The sequence below is a fragment of the Nicotiana sylvestris genome, chromosome 2 (assembly GCF_000393655.2).
Source record: "Nicotiana sylvestris chromosome 2, ASM39365v2, whole genome shotgun sequence".
Classification (NCBI taxonomy): domain Eukaryota; kingdom Viridiplantae; phylum Streptophyta; class Magnoliopsida; order Solanales; family Solanaceae; genus Nicotiana; species Nicotiana sylvestris.
In genome coordinates this window covers 3586245-3591244 of record NC_091058.1, presented here as the reverse complement: position 1 = coordinate 3591244, position 5000 = coordinate 3586245, and positions in this window count along the sequence as shown.

Sequence of the window (5000 nt, the reverse complement as noted above, 5' to 3'; positions counted from 1 at the left end):
CGATGTTCTAAATAATTAATGCATACATTTGTGAGGGCCCCGCAATCTATACATTATACTAGGCGAGGCTCATCTCATTTATTTTATATGGACAAATCTTAAAGCGACTACATTTTTCTATTAAAATTAGTCTCTAAAATAAAGAAAGAAATCCTAATTAATTACGAGCTTTTTTTATTTTTATTTAAGAAAGCATGGCATACTAATTGCTAGATTAATACAAATATTGATTGAAAAGGAATTTCACTTAAAAATTTCGAAATTATAAATAAAATAAAAATTCGACAACTAATATTCAAAAGAATCAAATATAGCTAGATTAAAACTCGCATTGCTATAAAAAAACTATTGAGATTAATTATTCACAACTATTTGAAACTAGATTTAACCATAATTACTAAAGCTTATTAGAAAGTTTATTAAACTTAAACGTTCTTCTAATCTTGTTTGAACTCAAATCATGCCTTAATGCCTAATTCACGAAATTTAGTTTAAATTCATGCCTTAGCTAAATTTAGCTACTTGTTCACGATTAACCTACTGTTGATAATCTTAAAACCTTCATAACTAGTGAATTAACCCGTTTTGTCAAACCAATTCATTAAAGACTAACTTATGTTATTTTCTCTTATTCCAATTATTATTTAGTAATACATGAAATAGCCTAAATATAATCAATAAAAGAAACAAAGAAAAAGCGAAATTAACACTTCAAAATTCCATTCTTCGTATGTATTCATGCTTCTACATTATTAGCTTGCAATAGCTAGTATTACAGTCGTGTACCTGATATTGGAAGTAAAGAAAAGGGAGATCAGCAGAAATTCAGTAGCATACAACAACAACACCCAGCAACCAATAACAACCAGCAACGAGAAACCCGTGACAGATTTTAAAATCAAGATAAAATCCAGAAATACCGACAACAATCAGCGGACAGAAGCCAAGGGAATCTTTTCAGATTTGAAAGACTAATTAATGTTCAACCCTTAATTTCTGAATCCGTATATCAGAATATTTAAATTGTATATCAGGTGTATACTACTCTCTCTTTTAATTTCCAGAATGCTTTTATTTGTATTTTTTGGGAGTCTTAATATTTTCGGAATTTTTCTCTCTCTTAAATATTCAGCTCCCTTTTTTTTTTCTCTCTATCTTCTTTTTTCCCCTCCCCCAAAATCTGATCAAGTTCATTTATCCCTCATCCCCAACTCTTTAATCAATTAATAAAACAACCACTTTCTCTTACCAAACCCACTACTACATAAAAATAGAATTATTATTTACTTAAACAACTTTTCTTGAGCCCCCACAATCCCACTATGTCTTGTTCCCCATTTTTGATTAAACAAATACATTATTCCCCACCATTATGTCTTGTCCCCCCATTATTGATTATTTTAATATTAATGGATAGAGCACTCAAAATAAATAATTGTTCAGAATTTTAATTCCAAAAATACCCCTCTGACCTTACTGAAATTACCATTTTGACCCTGAAAACACTGTAATTTACCAATCTACCCCGTCAGCTATAACAAGTTCAGCTAATCAATTCTAACCAAAATATAGCAGTTATAACCAATTCCTAATCAGATTTTATGAACAAACTCAAACTATATGATGAACAACAAAGAAACAACTGGAATTATTTTGGTTGAACAATCTTTAAACAACAAATCTACTTTCAGATTCAACAATAATAACAAATAAGTATATTCAAATCATGAGCTCAAATTCAAATTAAACTTAAACAAAATAAATAAACAGATTCAAATCACTAAACTCAAATAATCAATTGATCTTCAAATTAAATCCAACAAAATACAACAAAGATACATGATTCAAACTAAATCAAAAAATTAAAAACCAAAACATAAACTCACATTAAATCACTGGATTAAAACGAACTTAAAAAAAAAGGAACACGAATTAAATCTAAATTAAACAACAAAGAACGGATTCAAGCGATTTAAACTAACACTCTTCTATATTAAAACTAAATCCTCTTATATTAATAAAACAAACTGAAAAATAATTAATTGAATCTTCAACTTAAATCTAATAACATTATAATTAAACTAATCAATTTCTTCCTAAAAATAAACAAGAAAAATGAATGAAACAAACTGAAGAAAGATAAAAAAAATGATGAACATGAAATTAATATCAAACATATCTGATTTCAAATCCGAAAAATATCAAACAAATTACGGACAGAAACAAAACTTAAACCAACTAACCGGATCGGAACGACGAAGAACCTGAATGAAAACAAATCTGTCCGGAAGTGATTATCGCACCAAAACAATTTGATGCTGAAGACGACCACGAACGGACGATCGAAGAACTGAAAAAGGTCATTGGGTGTTATTTGAAAACGAAGCAGAAGGCAACAACTCTGGTGAAGAACAAAACGCAGCAGCAGCCATGGGTGTCGAGCTCAAGCTCGATGAAGAAGATGAAGCAGGCAGCGTGTTTGGATGGTGAAACAGAAAAGGCAACAACATCGAGGGCAGCTATGGAATGGCGATGTCGTTCATGGTGGTTCGACGTGAAGGAGGAGAAGCAGCAACGGGCAGCAATGGTGGCGGAGCAGCAACGTCGAGCAGCAACACCATGGACACGGCCATGGCAACAACAACTTGACGTGAGGGTGGCTGTGTTGTGTGTGTGTTGACGGAAGATGAAGGGGACGACGGGGAAGATGAAGCGACGGGGCAGCCATGGGAGGTCGTTTGGTGGATCTTAGTTTTGGAGAAGATGGAGAGAGGGGGCGGGTAGTTTTCTTTAGGTTTAGGGTTTGGTTTTGTGAAAAATGGGAAGATAGGGGTGTTGTGTTTTTGGGGTTATGGACTGGGTCGACTCGGTTTGAAATGGACTGGGTCGTAGGGGAAGGCTGGGCATTTGGTTTAAAATTTGAAGAAAAGGCCCAATCCGATTTCTTCTATTTTTTGCTCTCTTTTCTCCTTTTATTTTTCTAAACCTAAATTCTAAAAATTCTTAAATTATCATATAGAACTAAATTAATTTATAAAAGCGCAAATTATCTCCCAATAACAATTAACACACAATTAAGTAATAATTAAGCATAAAATTGTACAATTGGACATTAAATGCTAAAAATGCAAAAGATGCCTATTTTTGTAATTTTCATTTTTGTAAAACAAACTTAATTACTAACAATTGTAAACTTAAATCCTAAACGCAAATGCGACGTATTTTTTATATTTTTTATTAATTTTTCAGACCTATTGCCAATACTAAGTAGCAGTCAAAAATTTGTACCCATTTTTCATGATATTATGCATGGATCAGGTATATCATGGCGAATTCTTCAGAAAAAATTGTGTCTTCCACAATGGAATCTGATAAGTGAGATCTCGAGTAAGTGTTTACATAATCTTCTTCTGTCCGAAGAAATGATTCATCGAAATAATGAGTCACCATTGATATCGACACATCTGAGATCGCCAAATGCTCGGGAGTTCCTCTATTCAATCCTTTTCCTTCTTCTTGTTGCTGGATATCTCGTTCGTACACATCTTCTCTTTGTTTCCCGGGCCTCTAGTGAGTTACAGACAGAGTTCGAAAAGGTCAAATCTTTGATGATTCCATCATCTATGATTGAGTTGCGAAAACTTCTGGATAGGTATCCTACATCTGAACCGAATTCTTTCTGGTTAAAGAATCTCTTTCTAGTTGCTCTGGAACAATTAGGAGATTCTCTAGAAGAAATACGGGGTTCTGCTTCTGGCGGCAACATGCTTGGTCCCGCTTATGGGGTCAAATCAATACGTTCTAAGAAGAAAGATTGGAATATCAATCTCATCGAGATCATCGATCTCATACCAAATCCCATCAATCGAATCACTTTTTCGAGAAATACGAGACATCTAAGTCATACAAGTAAAGAGATCTATTCATTGATAAGAAAAAGAAAAAACGTGAACGGGGATTGGATTGATGATAAAATAGAATCCTGGGTCGCGAACAGTGATTCGATTGATGATGAAGAAAGAGAATTCTTGGTTCAGTTCTCCACCTTAACGACAGAAAATAGGATTGATCAAATTCTATTGAGTCTGACTCATAGTGATCGTTTATCAAAGAATGACTCTGGTTATCAAATGATTGAACAACCGGGAGCAATTTACTTACGATACTTAGTTGACATTCATAAAAAGCATCTAATGAATTATGAGTTCAATCCATCCTGTTTAGCAGAAAGACGGATATTCCTTGCTCATTATCAGACAATCACTTATTCACAAACTTCGTGTGGGGAAAATAGTTTTCATTTCCCATCTCATGGAAAACCCTTTTCGCTCCGCTTAGCCTTATCCCCCTCTAGGGGTATTTTAGTGATAGGTTCTATAGGAACTGGACGATCCTATTTGGTCAAATACCTAGCGACAAACTCCTATGTTCCTTTCATTACGGTATTTCTGAACAAGTTCCTGGATAACAAGCCTAAAGGTTTTCTTCTTGATGAGATCGATATTGATGATAGTGACGATATTGATGATAGTGACAATCTTGATGCTAGTGACGATATCGATCGTGACCTTGATACGGAGCTGAAACTGCTAACTAGGATGAATGGGCTAACTATGGATATGATGCCGGAAATAGACCGATTTTATATCACCCTTCAATTCGAATTAGCAAAAGCAATGTCTCCTTGCATAATATGGATTCCAAACATTCATGATCTGGATGTGAATGAGTCGAATGACTTAGCCCTCGGTCTATTAGTGAACCATCTCTCCAGGGATTGTGAAAGATGTTCTACTAGAAATATTCTTGTTATTGCTTCGACTCATATTCCCCAAAAAGTGGATCCCGCTCTAATAGCTCCGAATAAATTAAATACGTGCATTAAGATACGAAGGCTTCTTCTTCCACAACAACGAAAGCACTTTTTCACTCTTTCATATACTAGGGGATTTCACTTGGAAAAGAAAATGTTCCATACTAACGGATTCGGGTCCATAACC